This window comes from Chinchilla lanigera, unplaced genomic scaffold, assembly GCF_000276665.1.
Source record: "Chinchilla lanigera isolate Chin_1 unplaced genomic scaffold, ChiLan1.0 scaffold00037, whole genome shotgun sequence".
Taxonomy (NCBI): Eukaryota; Metazoa; Chordata; class Mammalia; order Rodentia; family Chinchillidae; genus Chinchilla; species Chinchilla lanigera.
In genome coordinates, this window is record NW_004955438.1 from 8,601,541 (window position 1) to 8,622,415 (window position 20,875).

General features: G+C 40.2%; 1 protein-coding gene across 8 annotated transcripts in view; it reads left to right on the plus strand.

The window, feature by feature from the left end:
• Nucleotides 1–20,875, plus strand: part of Flrt2 (fibronectin leucine rich transmembrane protein 2) — a 90,877-nt gene that overhangs the window by 36,222 nt on the left and 33,780 nt on the right. For 2 of the 8 annotated variants that reach the window (XM_013517213.1, XM_013517212.1), the window contains one exon: nt 11,133–11,261. The exons of the other annotated variants lie outside the window; for them this stretch is intronic. The gene's annotated coding sequence lies outside the window, so the exon portion shown is untranslated. The remainder of the gene's footprint in view (nt 1–11,132; nt 11,262–20,875) is intronic. 8 annotated transcript variants of the gene reach the window in all.

Here is a 20,875-nt window from a genome sequence, read left to right on the forward strand (position 1 = left end):
TTCTACTCAGTATTACAAGAAATTTAGAGATGATTTAAAGAGTATGGGAGGATAAGCATAAATTATGTGCAAGCATTACACTATTTTATACAAAGACTTGGGCTTCCAGGGATTCAGATATTGAATTGACCTGGGACTGATTTCCTGCATGTACTGCAGGACAGTGGTATTGTACAGCGTCTACTATGTGTTCACCACCTCCCTCAGACTCCCTGTGTCTCTTGTCCCGTGTCCACTTCACCTTAATCTCTTTGTCTCTTCATGATTTGCAGGTCAACTAATTTTTTTTTTTCAATTTAAAAGTCCTATTATGCTAACTAAGCAGCAAAACATCTCATGATATTCGTATTTATTTGTTTTTTAATTTGCATATCTTATAGGGTATATTACGGTACTTCAGTACATATATTCAGTGTACTGAATGCATGATGATCAAACCAGGTTAACAAACATTTCTATCTCTTCCACCGTTTATTATTTTAACATGTTGGGTACTTGTACTCTAATTTTTTTCCTAAAAATTTTGAAATATATCTGAAGGTATTTCACACAGTAGTTATGCTACTGTGCTCAGGAACAGCAAGTGATTCTTCCATTCCATGTTTTTGGTTGCCCTCGGTGAACGTCTTTCTGCCTCCTTTCACCACTGTGTTTTTCTAGTCTGTAGTGGCCACTGTTCCATGCCATTCTTCTACAAGGTGGAATAACTAGATTCTACAAACAATTGAGGGCATGTAGTACTGGTCTTTCTGTCTTCTTAGCAAGTGTAACCTTAAGGAAAGACTCCATGGCAGTAGGTCTTTTAGGCATTGCAACAAACTAGTGACAAACTAGTGACAGAGGGTTGAGGGCTCTTTACCTGCTACTGGTGATTACCACTTTGCACTTTTCTTGGACTTCTCCCAGAAAGAAAAGAGGAGAAATGTCTGCCCAGAGCAGCTCTGTCAATTACCCGACATTCTTGGTGTCTGCACAGTTCACTCTCAAGGGTACAACCATCAGTGCAGCTTTTCTTTCTCGTCCTGACTTGGCACAGTTGAGCTTAGTTTCCTTCAGCTGATCTGCACATACCACCAAGAGCAGTAAGGCTGGGAGGGTCCAGTGTGAAGTCCTCTGTTCTTGGACTGTGGGACCAGGGCAGGGCAAGAACAGGAGGAAGGAGAGGTCATTTTGTATAGGAGATGCTACCCACACTGGATGCATTCACTTCGGCCCTTAGAGGTAAATGTCCACAACAGGACCAATTTGGAACCAGGCCTTTGTAAGGGTGCTTGCAGAGTTCTAATCAAAGTCAGCAGATAGTCACAGTGAGGAGCATGTTTTAAGCAGATGAGTTTTATTTTGTCCCTGAGTCCTTTGGCACTACAGGCTGTTTTGGTTTTATCAGAGTTACTAAACAATACATTCATCTTGCTAAACAGTGATGAAACAATGGCAGAATACCAATCATGAAATAATGTTATTCAAGCATTTTTTTCTGTGCTTTTGCTGGGATTTAGCAATAAAAAGGATCATAAGAGTTATCATAATCAAGCTGTTTTCTCTTAAATGTTTTGACTGGGTTGAAATTTAGAATCATGATAATTAACTGTGATAGTGCCTCTTGGTGATATTTATGACATTGCTGTGCCAATTTTGTTTGCTACAGCATCGTTTAACTAGTCTTTCTCCAAATGGACATATCACCTTTCAGTCTCAGAAAAAGTCAAGGACTAAGAGTGACAAGCCTTCCATGCCAAGTGATCCTGTATTCCTACCATTCTCCTTCTCTATCTTCCCATAGCGGCAAGCATCACACAAAAGGGTAGAGTTGTCACTGTGACGTGTAAATTATAACTTGGCACTTTCAGAGACGTTCTCTCGCTCTTTTGCCAAGTTTGCTTTGAGTGCTAAAGGGGAAAGATCTTAATTTTATAGGTTTAAAATTTCAATAGCAGATGAGAAGCTTCATGAAGTTATTGTAAATAACTCTCAAAATAAATACAAAAATTGAACAGGTAATAATTCAACTCTTTTTTGCTTTAGGCATTAGAATTCCTAATCGTGCTTTTTTCCATCAACTTGAGCACAATGTCAAAAGCACCTAAATGGCTTCACAGTTAGAGATCAGTTATTTTTTAAAACATTGCGTTGATGGCCTTTAATTTGTGCAGGGAGCAAGGAGGGGAAGCTGATGGTTTAAATAAATATGTCTGTACTTTTTTCTTAACTTTTTGTTATATTTTGAAAGTAGCTTTGTTAGCTTCGTGTAATAGTCCTTTAAACTTTGTATTGCAATTTATACTAAGTCAAAGGTTTAGACTTTAAAGCATCTGTTACTTCTAGTGTCTGTGAGAACTATCTCCTAAGAATGTGCCTCTTCATGGTTCTCAGCAGTATCATGCTTGGGTGATGTAAAATGATAACAGCTACGTGTTGAGGATTTGGCAATTGTGCTTTGCATTTGCTTTGCTTAGGGATTAAATTATTTAAAAAGGATATTCTTTACTTCCATGAAGAGGTGAAAACATTACCCGCTAATGTGTTTCTGCAGAGCCGAGAATATTGCTTAGTGGCACAAGTGCTTGCCTGGCAAGCACAATGTCCTGAGTTTGATTTCAGGTACAAAAAAAAAGAGAGAGAGACATAATGTGTTTCCTCAGAAGAGCATATCACTTTCAAGTGCACCATGATGCTAACATGGTGACTGCTTTACTGTTTTTGTATTCTAGAATTTCTTCCAAATTATTACATTCTTTTTTATTGATTTTAGGTACTTTATCTACATTAACATACATATTCTCTGGGGATGAGAAGATTCTAAGTTATCAAGTGACCAAATGATATATATTATGACATTTCCTTTAACTGTACATATTTGACACAATGAAAACTATAACCCAATGGATGGGGCAAATGGTATAGTCATAAGAAAGGTCTTGTTTATGGGCTCTTTCCTTCTACTGACAAAGCTATCCCAAAGCTATCCAAATAATTGATTTTAAAAGCTATCCAATAATTGACTTTAAAAAGCAAAACCAAATGTAACTGTTCACATGGTGTTGAGTGTTTCTTTGACTTTTTCATCATGGTGGAGTGCAAGGAATCCCAACAGGTGGGCTGCTTGGGTCACGACAAGGGCACAGCCATAGAGCAACTCTCCTTATCTGACCTCTTGTGTGTTTGATGTCTCAAGAACACTCAGCACTTTCTTTCCTTATCACGTGTCTCCTGATGTGGCTTGCCAAGGCTTTAGTCGCTCCAGGTTCCCACAGTAGTGACGTAAAGCATATGTCTAGAAACCCCCGTAATTTGCACTCAGTGAAGTAGTAGCATGTGTTTATGCTGTCGAGGGGCTGGGATCATGATGGTTTTCCAGCTTTGTCATATATTCTACCTCTAGTCTTATCTATGTAACTCCAAAGATTTTTAGGTAGAGCCTTGCTAATGGCCACTGTTATTATCAGTCTATTTTTGTAGTAGTCAGATAATAGACAATAAAATATGGAGAACCCCAGACTTAAACAGCAGAGGTATATCTCTTGTACCTGGCATTCAGAGCTACAGACAACATAAATAATTTGCTGTATATCTGTAAGTCCTTACTTAGTCCTGTGTTTGCTCATTTCTGAGGCTTTCCTTGTACCATAAACCTAGGATTTCCTCTGCTCTGCTTATCTAAATTCTGCTTCTCTGGCAAGGCCAGTCTCAAGTGGCTCATCTTCTATGAAGAATTCCCAGACTCTTGTAATTCGTGGTTGTTCCCTTCTCTGAGGTCACAGTTCTTTTCCACTATACTACTTCTGGCTACTCCTTAGGAGCTAGCTTGGGTCCATTTATGCTATCCTTTCAAAGGTGTTGTTTCATCATCATTTTCATCAATTTCTCAAACAGTATGCACTGTCTCCTCCATCAAGATGTGGAGGGCACAACAGTATAGCTTAGAATTTTTTTGATCTGCTACATAATCAAATTCCATGTTTATGGCAAGGGTTGTTCTTACTTATGTACTGAATAATTGATTATCAGACAGTTATATGCAGACGGTAAGTGTTGATATTACAGGTCATTTTTCCTGCAGATAGCTAGGCACAGTGTAAATTTGTTTTAAGTACTGATAAAAATAGAGTGACTGCCTGATGCTTTATAGCCACAGAGATATCTACCCCTACTTCTCCTTCTTCCCATTTGGTAAGCCATGTGCCATGCTGTGGGTAGGTAGTACTCCACATATATTAATTTATTTACTCAGTACAGATGGCTGAAGACCCAGTGTCCTAGATTGATCTCATGACCAGTCAAGGTATAACTTAAATTTGATCACAGGTTTGAGTGGATTTCAAAAGAGAGACTTTATTACTCACCACTTTTGTCTATATTGATGTCCTGTTACATATGTGCCGATCCTTCAGTTTTAGCTTTCCGGTTCTTGGGCATTCTCAGCACTAATTGACATGGGTTTTGTGCGAATATCTTTTTTTGGGTGAGTCATCATTTTAGACATCTGGAACTAGTAGTTGGCAATCCAGAACTGTCAACCATAACTTCCAGGAAGGATGTTCTCATCAATTATAAATGGAAATGTAGCTAGTGAATTATAACTGTTTTACATGGCCAAAATATCCATCACAGAGAACATATTCTGCTAATAGAAATAAAAGCTGATACTCTCTTCTCCACTTGGTCATCACTGCTACACACACACACACACACACACACACACATACACACACACAAGTGCACACCCATGCATATGAGCACACACACACACAGTACATACCCTTGGAAACAAAAAGTCATTAAGTTTTATTTTCACTGAAGTGCGATTAGATTTTTCTTCATTCACTTTTAATGTTGTATTAGCACTTGCTGATAAAATTAAGAAGCAGTTTGTGTCTGCTGAGGTAAGTCTTGATTCAGATGTGGATTTGTTTAGTGTCACGGTGTGATTGGACGGTTCCTTTGTTGAGAAGGAGATAGTGCTTTATCTAAGCACAGAAAAATGTCTCAGCTCCTTCTGTTGGGTGTGTCGATTCAGCTGTTCAAGAAACAGGATGGAAGGGGGATAGTTTAGCAGTGACAGCATGAGCTGAGATTTTGGATCAGGTATCTGAGATTCTATTCTTGTGACTCTGGATTGCTAATTTAGGGTGAGGATAGTCCCCACCCACAACCTGGTATCCTCATCTGTGTATTAAAGAAGTGATCCTTGGCAATATTTTCTTAACCATCATTTGAGTATACATTGTCTTCTTTAGACATTCCCAAGTAAATACTGTGTTAAGATTGAAGACATCCAAACTATCTCAAAAGGCCTGATAAAACCATTTGAGCCATCAGCGAAATCTGGCTTTTTGTGTCTTCCCCATTTTTTAGGAGTCTGGGTTACAGCAGCTGTTTTCACATGAGTATGCATCAAGACTGTAAGCTTACTGTGCTTGGCCCATAGAAAAACTGACTCCTAGGGTAAAGTCCTTTGAGTTTGCATTTGGAGTGCACCCTAGGAAATAAGGAAGCAAACTAGTGGGTGAGGAGCTTGGGTCACACCATCAACCAGCTCAGAAATAGTTCATTCACTGAACTACTATTCATGTCTTCTCGTTCTGTTATTAGGGTGATAGATTAATACATAAAAATACAGAATGATCAATTGTATGTGAATTTCCATAAATACAGATTTTTTTTAACCCCTCTATACTAAGGATTAAATCCAGGGCTTTGTGCATACTTAAGGGAGCACCCTATCACTGACTACATACACCCCCAGCCCCAGTGAATATATTTTTGCATACATGTGTCCTATTTGATAATTGCATCTCACTTTATCTGCCAGCCCTTTATGCTACAGAGCCAGAAAAACCTCAGTTCTTTCAAAATGTTAATGAGGAGAGGTCACAAAGTATCCTGAGACAAAGCAGGGTTTGTGGAAGCTTGGGTGCTGCCCATTAGCATGAGCTCCGAGTTCTTTTGAGAACCATTATGTTAGAAATTTGGAGATGTCCTTCTTCCCTTTCTGCTGTATTGTGCTAACGAAGCATTCACTTTTATTCCTTAAATAAAATGAAGATTTGTTTTTAGAGTGCAAAGGAATTTAGCCCCAGAGCTCCCATTAAGCCATCACTTCGTAAGGAAATTTGTTCCAGCTTTTCTCATGTGTTTACAACCACCTGCTCTGAAACTGCAAAACTTTATTTTGATGTGAAGCTTGTGAAGAATGTAAGACTTCCCTGTTGGACAATCTCTTGCCCTCTTAGATAGTTGTGATTCCAACTGGACTAGTTTCCACAGTAGTAGAATTTGCAACTCAATCTTTAGGGAAAAGAAAGTGCTCAGGACTATACCAGGCAATGTAGGAACAAAGACATTGGCCATTGTTCAAGAGCAAACCAGGTCAGCACCAAGAACACGGGGATTCATTTCCTTTGAAATTGATCTCCCGGTACCTCACACACTTATTACAAACTCGCCTGGCAGCAAAGGCCTGCGGTCGTCAGAAAGCAAATATTTTTTCTCTGTCTTTTAGTTAGTAAATTATCAGCTGTAATTTTCTGCCATTGAATCAGTGTGTTTGTCCTGTGAGTATGGTGGACAATGACTCGGAACCTGAAGTAGGTGGCAGTGATGCCCAAGGGAGTAGTTCATCTGTGCAGATCCAACCCTACCTTAGTCTGAGGTGGTTCAGTCCCAAACTTGTCCCCAGGCTTTTACTGTCTCACTGAGGCTGAGAAACTTTTACCCAGCTCATCCCACACAGCAGTCTTCCATCTAAATCAGGGCCGGTGTTATTTTGGATGAGAATGTTAAGTGTGTGATTTGGTTCTGGAAGTTTCTTTGGGATGGAGTGAGTACATGCAATAGGGGAGTCTGACGAGTCTGACCTAGAACCCCATACTTCACCTTCTGAGGCTCCTGACAGTTTTTCTAGTTCTTATTGAAATATTTCTTCAAGCTCAAAAGTATCTACTAATACCTGTTTTTCCCTTAACATAGTATTTTAGAATAAATTAAGGGGTTCTGTAGTTCAAAAACTGGTCCACAACTTTGCTTACCATTTTAATAAATGCAAGGTAGCTTGGAATTGGGGAAATAAAACTGTTATCTGCTTTACACTTGGCACTTGAGCCTCCCTGGAGGTTCCACCATGGAAAGGGTAGCTCAGTGGAGTGATGGGAGATGAAGAGTTTGGAGCCTCTTGGCTATACGCCAGCACTTTTTCCAGTAAGCACTGGAAAGCCTGCCTTTGACTGTACATCCCCATGGGGCAAATGAACTGATAGCTAGAGAACCTTCTGCTGCAGCTTGAAACCTCTGCAGAGGAGCTGCAGAGTGGAGGTGTTGAGGAGGGGGCCAGGACCTACCTCTGCTGGTTCTCAGTCACTTTCTAGCCAGAGCATCACTATTACAGTCCTTCACTTTGTGAATGTCAGTTGTCTGCCTGTAAAGAAGAGATACTGCTGCTTACTATGCAGTGCTACAAAGAATAAAGCAAGTACTATATGTTCAGGGCCTAGCACAGTGCCTCGAGGGCACGCCCTTGAAGGACTTCAGCAAACCTCTATTCCTTTTTGCCTTTAAAACTTCATTTGTGAAGGCAAATTGTGGAATTGGTAAGGTTGCTTATTGACTGATTTGTTCAGAGATTTTGTTCAGGGACAAGTTTATTTATATGCTGCATTTCCTCTGATTAATGATCTCCCATTGAACTCACCATGACCTATAAGATGGTAAAATGATCTTCCTTTATTCATAATCTGTGCTATATTTGAAATTCTGGCTGACAGACACAGCCTCAGGAAGTCATGACCAAGCCCTCAGTTACAAGGATATTTTTTTTTTCCAGATTGAAGGCTGTGTTAATTATGTGTGCTCTTATTTTCTTTTGAGCAGAAGAGCTATGTACTTTTATCCCTATAGTTATCTCTTGATGTCTCAAAGTATTGGGCTGTTTCCCTTCATTTGGATGGGGAAGGAGAGGCATTGTAATTTGTCCAAAAGTGTTTGCTGTTTCCAAACATGGACAGAATGACTTATATTTAATGACTTATAATGACTTATAATGCTAAAGCATTACCATTGTTTTGTGTTTGGTGCTTGCAAACTTGAAACTTTAGGTATTATTAAAAGCTTTCAACACCTTCTCTTTGCCTTTGAAAAATAATCAGCATATTGCTTGCTTGTAGCATTCTTTCAAGGAAAGCCAGAGACAGTGTGGTTTAGTTTCTGAAAATCTAATTCCAAATGCAATCGCAGTACAAACTGGTTATACCTTTTGGGGGTACGTTAACAGACTATTTCTCCTTCTTGTTTTTGTTTTCAAATGCATTTCATATTTTCAGCTCTCCATAGTAAAACTAATTACTTGCTTGATGGTGAAGATTTTTTTGCAGAACTGGAGAAAAGACATGATAGATACACCTTGAATGTATGCCAGATGTACCCACAAGCGCCCTGACAAAGAACGGTCAGAGGGGAACAGAAATTCACACATCACACACACACACATTTTATCTTTCTGTTTAGAAAAAGTAGAAAGCCAGCTCTGTCCATGTGTGCTCCTGTTCTTAAATATTGTTGTTCCTCTAAATATAGTTCAGGACATTTGTCAGCGAACTGTGAATCTCTTGTTAAAAATAAAGTTGAAATTCAAATCTCAAAATAAATCAAGAGCTCACTGTAGCTCATTGCCACTTACATTTTTCAGTTTGGGCTGCTGAATCTAGAGCCTGTGGAATTCCATTGTGGGTGACCTTATTTAAATAATTATACAAAGGCTATCAAATGTTATAAACCTAATGGCTACTTTTGCCATTTCAGGAGAATGCTAAAAAACTTAATTGATTTTTAAAGATATTCTTTATATTATATTTTATATATATATTATACATAATGGAGACAAGGAAGTAAAATGATTCATTTACGATGACATATGAATCCATATTTTCTCTCTCTGCAATGCTTTTACAAAACTCTTGTTAACCCTGGAGTTGAGAATATCTTTGACATGCAGGATTCTTGTCACAAGATTGCCTCTGCTGTCTCTAAAAAGAGATGCATGTGTTTTTATTATTCCTTGCAGCCACGCACCACTTCTGCATTCTGCTTTCTAGGCAACATACTCTCTTTTAGTCTGTGTATTAGCCTTCGAGGGTCATGCCTGGCCTTCAGAATGTGTGCTTTGCGTTTTTACTTTCTCGTTGTCAGTAGCACTTGCCTGAGAAGGTCAAGGATAAAATCTTGCTTCAATCAGCAAATGCCCACCCTTAGAGAGTTCATTGGAGCGGGAGTTGAAGAGGCAAGGGCCAGATGCTTTTCATGGTACACTCACTACCACCTTTTTGATATCACTGATGTGCAAAAGGACATTCACTTTGTTTCAAAACTACATTGGCACCTTTGTTTGGTTTTGTCTTTATTTTCCCCCTGTTCTACATGTAACCATTCAGAAAGCTGCTAAGCATTCCACTGCAGCGGCTTTTGTGACTTGTGCCAGAGGAAAAAATCATAAGCACGCTGTATTAACCAGGCAGTGTAAAAGCATATTGCAAACATTATTATCGGAAGAGAACATCTTTACAAGCTGTAATCATTTTGAGCACTAATAGCAGCAGGAACAGCGATAACCAGTGGATGATAAACTGAGAATGGATGCCTGAGTGTCTTCAGGAAATCAGCTTGTAAATCGGTGGCCAATGGGAGGGAAGGAGACACTGACTTAAATCTAGGCAAAATCTCCAACCTCTGACATGGACAGAGAAAAGAGATGTCCTGGCAATGTGAGGTGAACAGGGTTGAGGAAAATAACAACCTATTGTAAGGTAGTTTCTGGTTATTTCCTACATTTGTTTTACCTGGCTCAATCTAGAGGCATTCTTCTACAAAAGGAGTATTGCTTAACATTATAGATATGCATGGAGTCACAGGCAGCTCTGCTGGATGGTGAAATACTGCCACCTTGTTATGATAGGGGTAAAATGAGTCCAGCTGACAGAAGGATGACTCTCCATGTTCATCAGAAAGGGTTGATGCTCCAAAACCTGGCAATCCTGGAAACCCCTAAGCAGCCGGATCGCATCCCTCAGGGTTGCAGCCTCAGGTCCCTGAAGTGCCTCATCGTTCCTGGCAGAAATCAGCTCTGGGAAGACACTTTGAAGTCCTCTTCTGAGAGGACTGGCATCTGCACGGAGTCTGTACTCCTTCCCCACTCTGCCTGGTGGATGAGACCCTCCTTCCAGCTGGCCCTGCTAGACCTGTGAGCCCCCTCCTTCCAGGCGCCGACTTTCAAGTTAGTGGGAGCTGCGCCTGGCTGGTGGGAGTGAGGAGTTGGAGGGGATTAGGAAGGCAGAACCCCTTCCACACTGCTGCGTGGGATTATAGGTTTTTGCTTCTCCCTCTCTTTCATAAACTTATTTTTGCTGTGAAATGTGTGTCTTCTGGCTAAAATAGAAAAGAATTGGCCTGGCTTTAAAGAACCCTCCATTACTAAGTTGTTTATACAGAGTGGACTGTGACGAGCAGCTGGCACCAACGTCACCAGTGCCAGGACTGGAAACTTGGGCATTTACCCATTTCATTTAGGCTTACATTGTGTGCAGGCTGAGGAAGGGCTGGGGAATGTCAGAAAATTTACAAGCGAATCCTGATGCTCTCTCTCCTGTTGTCTCATTTTCCAACTACATGGAGCCAGTTGCTTCCCCTCTCAGAACCTGTCTTCCTTATCTGTAAAATGGAAACAGAACTCTTAGCTCTTAGGGCTGTTTGCAGGATTAGAGGATGTGGTATTCTTATGCACTTTATGTGGTTCTGGTCCATCTCAACTTCTTCATATCTTATATCCGTTATCATTGATCAAGACTGTATTTACGACATGGTCGAACTTTTACTGAATATGAATTAGGGCTAAAGGGCAACCATTGATAGACTTTAAAAACAATACCACCAAAATAATTGTGAATACTTCTCTGTAAGTAGTACTCCAGATCCAGGGCAAGACTGTTATCCCATAAGTAGAAGATTGGGATTTTCTAAAATAAATGGCTACCGGAAGAGGATACCCGCATCATTTGTAGATTTGTCCTTGAGCACGGCCCAGCCTGGTTTAAGTTGTCTCAGTTTTGTCACTCAGATTTGCTTCTTGTCTTTCTTTCTGTTTTTAGTTGTTTGGATTTCTCCCAAAGTATTTGTGGCTGAAATTCCTTTTGGACTCTGAGCTGCCTTTTTCGCATAAGCTTTGGACTGGAATCAATAGAATGTCAAGATGCCAGGCACATTCTGCCTAATAGCAGGTGGGTGTCTGCTGGACAGTGTGCCTGATTTGCCTGACAGTAACAAATTTAGGGCAGAATTAATGAGCCAGAGAAGGTACTGTTGATGTTGCAGGATTTCTGCAATTTCAGAAGTAACTTTGCTTTTCCCTTCTTATGGAATTCTGTTTGCACAAGAAGTATGCATTCATATATGTGTATAGGTATGCATGTAGCTTTTTATAATACTTTTATTATTATGTTGAGTTAACTTATTATTGGAAAATTTTATTCACACATATTTAAAAGACTTTAGCAGGGTTTAAAGTAATGGTTGGTCTTAATTTGTTTAATGTTCAAACAGAAGAAAACATGCAAAAGTTTAGTAAATTACTAAAGTTTTTTTTATTGCATTTTACCAGGACACATTTTTGTTATGTAAAGGGCTCATGTTAGAGACTAACTGGTGGGCAGACAGCGGGTCTTTTGGGGTGGTAAGTAAAAGGGAATGCTGTTGGAACCAGATGCTATTCCCTTTGAATCTTGCATCTGCTCTTTAGTGTGTGTTGAAAGCCCTCACTTCCTAAGTCCTTTTAAAGACTAGATGTAGAGACGCAAATAAAGATGCTTCATGTGTATCATAGGTGCTGCATAAATACTGGTTTTCTAGCTAACCCATAGAGACAGAAGGCCAGAGTGATGATGTGGGTTTCTTTCATGGTGGTACATCTCCTGGCCTTTTTGTTGTTCTTGTCCTCTTGTGACAGCCTTTCTCTTGTTTCAGTTTTTAATTTCAAATATAAACTCATCTCTGTAACTCATACCTTCTAATTGTCAACCACAAATAACTTTTAAATTTATGCGACCTCCCACAGTAGGATGCTATTAAAACATCCTCATCCAGCTTTGGGCAGAAGATGAAAAAATGGAAACGCCACTTATGCAAAGCAGTACTCATTTGCTGGGAGATGGTCTGGAGGCAGCGGCAGGCACTTTGTATTCCAGATTCTAGAACAGAGCAAGTAGTGCTCTGAATGACAAGCTTCTGGCTACACATGGCTCATTATAGAATGCCACTTAGCCCAGGGAAGACCAGCCTCTCTCTTTAGTGGTCAAACAAAGGAAAAGAATAGCTTGCTGGTACCGTGGTAGTTTCATTCAAACATTTTAGAAAACTCTACCACGTCTCTACTTCTTGAAAGAATATGGTGGGTGGTTATTCCCTTTTTGTAGGCTCACAGCCTCCACCTTCCTGGGCTTTCATAGTCCCAAGTACAAAAAAAGTTAGTACCTGAGATTAAAGAGCACTATTTTCATGGGGAAGGAAAGTTTAAATTCTCTGCATGAAATGATGACCTGATGCACGTCCTTATGAAGTTTGTTTTACAACATCAAGCTTTAAATTTACGGCATTGGACTTTATATAATAAAGTTATCAACTGTGATTCTGGGAAAGAACTGTTGGTTGATCTGTGAGGTTAGGAGAAGGGTGTCCCAAAGTTCTTTTCCTACATTTCATTTTGAATGAAAAGTTATAATATTTTGGATTATTTTGCAGTTTCATTATTTTGTATGTTCCACCCTCAGATGGGAGTTACAGCAAATGTGAAACTACGGCATTTCATTTTAGTTCAGGTCTTAGCCTTTGAGGGGTCCAAGTCTTGGCTGTGGTTGATAGCTGCACCTGCATCCATTCATCCACTCTGGTGCTAACATGTGTCTTGCTGTATAGTGAGGAACATGGAATTGGATCTCCTTCCCGTGTAATCAGTACCACTCTGCAGTCCGTGTGACACACAGAGTTAAGTATATGTGTAGGTGCTGGAATTTTGGTATTATTCTGTTCAATAGCCACTCCTTTATATGCAACTTAGCCGTGTGATTATACGACATGTATATCCATGAATGTGTGGGCATATAAGATGTAGTTATGGTTTCTTTAAATTTACAATTCTCTATTAAAGTCACAGAAAGCTTCAGTTGGAGACCTGAGGAAAAGGTGGAAGTTATTTGCTCTTGAACTCTCATATATCTTTTTAAACCCCATTTGTTGTTTTCATTTGTATTTTATATTTGTTTGAGGAAGTACACATGATGAAGTTGGTTAAGCAACAGTCTAGAGTCAGGACATTTGAGCTCAAACGCCGTTCACATAAGTTTTGCGCAAGTCATGTATCCAATATTGGGCCAGTTTTTGCACGTGTTTTTGGGAATCACTGAGGAGCGAAGCTCAGAATACTACTACTTAGGTTCAGTGAAGACATCTTAATCTACCTACTAGTCAGGTGCCTGGCACATGCTCAGCCATTCAAGAAATGGTAGCTACTGTCTTCATTGTAATCATTTTCGTGATATGCAGAGTGAGAATAATAATTAGTCTTATCTTAAGTAGTCCTTATAAGGACACCATGAGACACTGATATACAGATTTGCTCTGTGGGAATTGCTCAGTAAATCCTGACTGTTTTTATTATTAACTCAAGAGGAAAGCACCTAACTTTGAGAACTATTAAATAGTGGCTATTCAAAGGAATATCATTCTATAGGGTCTTATGCATGCTAGATATACTTTGATTTTTGCCATGTATTCCTATAATTTTCTGTCCCATTCTTCTATTTCAAAACTCTAGAGGTCCAAATGAAGCTACGTCCCTTTTCTTTCCTCCCTCCCTGCCCTTATCTAAAATAGAAAGCTCTCTGACAGGACAGAACTGGGGGAAATTCCCATGTGAGGAATGAAATTGCCTGTGTGAAGGGTTAGGGCTTTAGGAACTCTGTGCAGAGAATCCCTGAAAGATAATCTCTCCAGGATGCTGAAAATTACAGGCAAAAATCGACTTTCAAGGTTAAACTGCTTCTCCCAGGACTTCTAGATATATACCTAAGGCCCATGCATTTACCTGTGGTGTCAACCTCATTTTTATGCTACATTGCAGTACAGATAGAGAAGAACATATCGAACACATATATTTTATTAAATCAGAAATTAAAGAAACTCTTCATCAACTCCAGGATTCTTGCAGCTGTAAAGAGGATCAGTTGGTTTTCTCTGAATCATAGCTGCAAGGAGTTAATCCATTGAGCATCTGAAGGGCACTCTGCGCCCTGAACGGAATTCCAATGTGGCCTAACGCAATGAATTTTAGCAGCAAACACTCCTATTTTGGCAACCGTTGCTTGAAACACCAAATACTGCAAGAATCAGGCCACAGATGCCTTGGAGAGACAGACGCTCTGAGCACATCCCAGGACTCCTCCAGGATAAAGTGAGAAGCGCAGCTCCTGGCCCTCTTCAAGAATATTTCTTCAAAGCACTGTGCAAGGAAGGAAATAGAGCATCTTGTGCTGAGTGTTGACTCATGCTCCGGAAAGGGGAAAACAGGAATCTCTTGAGAATCAGGCAGCGGGAGCAGAACTTCTGCCAATCACAAGTTAATCTGAAGCTAATCGGAATCTGACAGTGGCTATGTGAATGTTCTAGGAGTAGCTGGTAATTGGCTTTAGTTTTGCTATTGATGGACTCTGTAGCATGGTGGATTATCTTTATCCTTTCAGTAAGATTTTTTATTTATCCGTCATGGAATATGGGCTCCCACACATGCACACCAGTGAGGTTGAAGGCTCCTGGAGCCAGGGCCTGCACTTAAAGCACTGGTGCCTTAACCTTTCTGAGCTCTGGTGAACTGCGATTCCTTTGCTACTTGCCTGGAACATCAGTGTGAAGCAGTGAGTTGATTAATTTTTACACAGAACTAGGAAGGGCCTCTACTGAATGGAATGTGCATGGACCAGGTTGCACGCACATGTGTGATATATCAGGACGTATTTTCATGTTTAGATCATTAGAAGAAGAAATTCCATGAAAAAATTGCTGAAAACTCTAACAGAAAAATGTAGGGGCCAATGAAAGCTGGGAAAGGCTTTTTGAATCATCCAGTGTCTTATTCCTGTAATTCTGGGAAGCAGCAGGCATGGAGTGCCTAGACTGGGTGATGTGAAACAGTCAGACTGTGAGGTTCTTCATTAGACAATCTGCCCTTCTCTCTCCCCTTCCTGCCTCTCAGGACGTGACAGTATGGCCTCCAGAGCCACGGAGGACAGACGTTCTTCTCTGGGCCCCAGTACCCGCTGCTCTGCTCACAGGCAGGCAGAGAATCGGCCACTGTGCAGTGGCTGGCGGCTGCTGCAGATGCCCTCTCTCTCTCACAGGGTCCTGAGTGTGCTCCGCGCGGCTTTCCGAGCCACGCAGCGTCGGTGTGCAGGTCTGCAGCTGCACTTAGGCGAGAATGCGGGTGGTTCAGGCGTCTCCGGCCCCACCTTCCCCAGGCCTTCTGTGTGGGAGCTATAGGAGGCTTTTGTACTACTGCTTTTCATTGCCAATGGGGCAGCATCCAAAAGGCAAAGTGGGAGTGGCTGCAGGAGTGGTGGAAGCAATGAATAAAGATATAAGAGCACTAAAAAGGCAAGCGACAGCAAAGGCCTCCGTAGCATGGTGAAAGCAGAAGGATATTTAACTTAGCACCGGGAAGTGTGATTGGCATTGTAGGCTGCTCCTCACTGGCTGAGGGACTCCAGGCCCAGGTTTCCTCCTTTGTAAAGTGGTGGCCCTAATCTACCTACAAGAGGGGGAGAAATGAAGGGAGCTGATGCCTGTCAAACCTTCTGTCATCAGCACCACATAAGCCTGTCCCCTTGGAAGCCTTCTTTCCTCAGGGGCAACTGAGTACAATATCTGCCCTGTGGGTTGAAAGAGAACAACCATTTACTCTGTCTTTTTATTTCTCTCACTGATCTCTTTCAGGTGTGGTTTATTCCAGACCAGCACTTTTCAGGGTGGTCTTCACATTAGACTACACTTATCCTGCCTTCCCTACTCCTAGGGAGCTGTTTAGTGTACCGTTCTAACACTTGAGATTATCTTCATTTTTAAAAGGTGAAACTTTTTTCATTTCCAAGCACAAGTGTAAGGCATATTTATTGTGGATAATTAAGACTATCTAAAGGCAAAGGGTCAAATAATCATCCGTTGTAATATCAGCACCCAGAATGGATCATCCCATGCTATCGTTGAGTATGTATGTGAGTGTGTGGGGGGATAGGGAACCTTACTATATAAAATATTTCTAATGTATTATTTAGGGCTCTTGAGGCTGCAAAGTAGTTTTCATAGAATGAGTAGAGGTGATTTTTTTTTTCCTATTTAGCTAAATCTAAAGCTCAAGAGGTTTGTTAAGGAGAGAGATGAAGCTACAAGTCTTTCTTCAATTTCTTCCCAGAACCTCGCCTGAGGTCAAGGTGAAGAGCTGGGAAATGAAAGATGAGTGGCTGCCTTGTCCTCTTTTGCTCCTCTTCAGGAGTAACAGCATTTCTGCTTTGTACTGTCAGTGACAAGGGAAGCAAATATTCTGATCTACCAGCGGTGATAGAAATATAAAGGACAGCGTGCATTTAAATGAAAAATACTGCTTTAAGAAAAGACACATTACCAGTAACAGTGGGATAAGTGTGTTCCAAGTGAGGGAGACTAGTTTGTGTACTTTGAAGGAAGGTGAACCCCAAAGTGTTTCTTACTGTAATTATTTTGTAATTTCAACCTTCGTTGTATGTGATGATCAGCCCTTGTTGTTCAACTGTTTATGAACGTTTCTGTCAAGTAAAGCACCCTGGTGCATCGTCACCCATCTTCTTCACCAAAGCTTGCATCTATGACTTCTGGCTCTTCCTTAAAATCAAAGTGACCATGAAATGTAAACATTTTGAATTGAATGAAGCATCTAGGCAGTTTCAATAGCACGACTAAAGGCAGTCACAAAAGCAGACTTCCTGAACTGCTTCAGAAAATGGTAAGATGGTGGGATAAGTGTGTTTGAAGTGAGGGGGAGTATTTTGATGGAGATTAATGCCAACGTGTCTTAATGTAATAAATAAAAGAAAAACACTCACTATATTTTTTATCACATCTTATATTTAGCTCATTGGCAGTGATACTACTTGCATTTAATTAATGTATAAACATTTTAATTATATACTTGTTTATATATAAGTAATATATAGTCAGTGCACATATATAGTATGTGTGTACTATATATATATTCATATAGTATGTATAAAACACATATTATGTATAAATATGTGAATAGTTCTTACAATCACTCTATGATACACGTTTATGTTATTCTTATTTTCCAGCTGAGGTAAATGAGGCACAGAGAGGTTAAATAACTGCTCAGAAATCACACAGCCAGTAAACACTGGAGTCAAGTTTCAATCTTAAAGGATCTTAGAGTTTGAGCTTTTATCTACTCTGCTTACTGGATTGAAAATGATGGGTCAGAAAACAATGCTCCCTCAGCGGGCATAAAGTTTCATGTACACAAGATGAACACATTTGGAACTCTACCTTAACACTGTACTTATATTTAAAAAATACTTTATTAAACACCTAAAAATTTTTAAAGGGATAGATATGATAAATGTAACTGCTATAATACTATTTATGAAACCAGAAATTGGGAGATTCAGAGTCCTGAAAAAACTCACCTTTCTTCATATACCAGTTTTCCATAGTTTAGGAACTGAAAATGTGGCATTTATACACATATGCATGTATTATATAAAGTTATACAGCTATAATTTTTGCATCTGTAAAAGGAATTTTTTAAAAAGATGTCATTTTGTCTACCTTTTTTTTTTTCTTTTAACGATTGAAACACTACCACCAGTCAGGTAGATTCTCAAGGGCACTGTCAAACTGACGTTAGTTTAGTAATGGTCCCGGCATTTTATTATCTCCCATGATATTTCTCAAAGCAACAAGAAAAGTTCACATCCAAAAGGGTGAAAGCAGATAAGCTGGTACTCATGGCTCTCCGTGAGGCAGGGGAATCCCCAGGGAGCTGGTGAGTGTCAGAAATAGTGGATTTATTTCTGTATTCAGTTGGTTTTCCTTTACGGAACAGAATTCGCCAGTCTGGCTATAGGGAAATCACACTATATTATCCAATATAAAATTGATAGTCTCTTGCCTATATTTCAGTCAGAGGTGTTGTGACTGTCCTTCTTAACATCAAAAGAGGAAGCTCAGATTTTGTTTCCAAAATGAGATTTGAAAACAAATGTGCATACACACGTACACACACACACACACACACAAACACACACACACACCTTTATACCCAAACATGCAGCATTCCAGGAATTGGGCACAAGTGGATTTTAGCTTTAAAACTGCTTTGTCATCCAGTTTGTACCTAGCTAAGGAGTGAAACAGAACTAAAAGCCGGGCTCATCTTGGTCACTCTAATGGGCAGTGGCGGCCGATACCACTGTGCCCATCGTTCCTCAGAGTTCCCGCGGAAGCGTTTCATCACCTCGCTGAGACCTGCCTTATTTATTTATTTTTGTATATTTGCTGAATAATCTTCTAGTTTCTGGCTCTCTCCACCACCAAAAGCAGAAAGACATAATAGATTCCTAGGCCATCTTAACAGGGACTTGCTCTACAAGTGCCAGCTATTGCAACAAATTAAAGGACTTGACCACGGAATTTTTTTTTCCCCCAAGTCAAGATTTTGCTGTTAGCAGAACCCTACCACTAACTCAACAGACGAATGCACACTGCCTCTTTAAATGTGGTCCCAACTGACGTTTTAAACCAACCAAATCAAAACCCCTAAAACTAAAAAAAAAAAAAAAAACCACCTCAGCTTTAGAATAACAGTTCATATTTCAAAAACCATATTAACATGATAATGATTTTAATATCATGTTAGGCATAACTTTCTCCTTCTTAATCTTCTAATTAGTAAGGTATCTGGAACTCTGGCATGAAAATAATAAGGAAATGCTCTGAGGGGATTCCTTGTATTTTAACTTTCTTCCCAATTCATGGGATTAGATTAAAATATTCTAAAATGAATCAGCTGTGACTATTTGAGTACTAACTTTTATTTTCTTAATACAATAATAAATTTGAAGTTTGAGTGTTCATTTTTATAGCCTCCTGGAGAGCCCTTTTCACTCCTCATGTGTTCTTAAGTGAAAGACTTGTTATTATTAAGATTGATATCAATAAACTTAATCCAAGAAGCATTCCAACAACTAGATGAAGTGCTTTGTTCTAGCTATTTCTTATAATATCCTACTTACCCTTCGAACAGTGAGTACTGCTGTTTTTATTTTGGTATTATACAGATAAGAAGCCTTGAATTTTCAGAAATTCTGTAACTTCGACAAGGCCTGTATAGGTTAGGGTGCTCTAGAGGAAAAAAATTGAGCATTATATATAATTATTTATGGGAACAGATTTATTAGGTCTACAAGATCAGAGGCAGAGGTTCCACAGTAGCTATCTACAAGCTGGAGGGTTGGAGGATACGGTAGCCGCACAGTCCAAAAAGCTGGACTCGGCAGAACAAAAGGAATCAAGGATATAGCACCAGTCCAAGACTGAAGGCCTGGAAGCTCCCTATAGACTCACTAGTGTGAGTGGCATTGGGAGGCCGAAGCAACTGGAGTCTGATGTCCATCAGCAAGAGCAGTGAAAGACGTGCTCCTTCAACCTGAGCGGAGTTGCCGAAAAACGTACTGAACTTCCTTTTTCTTTCCCTTTCATTGTACCGGGCCATAGGCACAATGGATGGTGCTACCTCCAGTCAAGAGTGATTCTCCCCTCCTGTTTGCTGGCTAGTATGCCGGTCATTTCTGGAACTACTCCATAGATAGGTCCAAAAGCATGCTTTACTGATCCACTAGGTCTAGACTGATCTGGTCTTGTCTTTTCTCTTTTGTTAAGCAGAAAGTAAACCCAGGACCATTGCACTGAGCTACATCACAGCCCCTTTTTATCTTGATATTTTGAGACAGGATGTTGCTACATTGCTGAAGCTGGGCTGTGGGACTTGTGATCCTCCTGTATCAGCCTCTCAGAATGCTGACATTATGGTGTACACTGCCATCCTAGATGTTTCTTAATCCATGGAAGTTGACCTACCATGATTAATGGTCAGAGTCTGTCGCTAGTTCAGTTTCTTAGTTGTAACACTACTGGCCCTTGAAGTGTTTGCTGTGAGATGCTGAACTGTACTTGATAGGAGATTTAGGAGCCTTCGTGGTCTCTGGCCTGTGAATGCCAGTCGCATTGCAAGACTTGGCTATCAAAAATGTCTCTAACATGTCTCCTAATGTCTCCAATAGCTCCTTGGGGTGAGGGAAGAGATGAGCTAAGAGTGCCACCTTTGAGAACCCCTGCACTAGCTACATGTTGGTGTCTGGGACTGATTTCCTTCCTTGTGACTGATGTTCTGTGCTGCCTGTCCATGTGACCTGTGTGTGATGAGGGCCATCAGCTCTTTTCTTCCCCTTCCTTCTTCTGAACATAATGTTCTGGCCTTCAAGAGATTAGTAATATCGTTTATTCAACTGGGCGATTTGTTAAATGCATTGAAAAAAGAATCTTCCTCTTCTCTTTGTGGGTGTATGCAATTAAAACTGCACATTGCCCACATATTGTGAAGTCCACAGCGTTTGCACAGCATCACATGAAGAGGTTTGTAGGAAGCAGCCTTTAATCCTTCATTTCTCTTGCCTGGCTGCATGGGGCTTGGGGGAGGTGGTAGTCATGTGTTCCCTGAGTCAGACTTCTTATTACCGCTGCC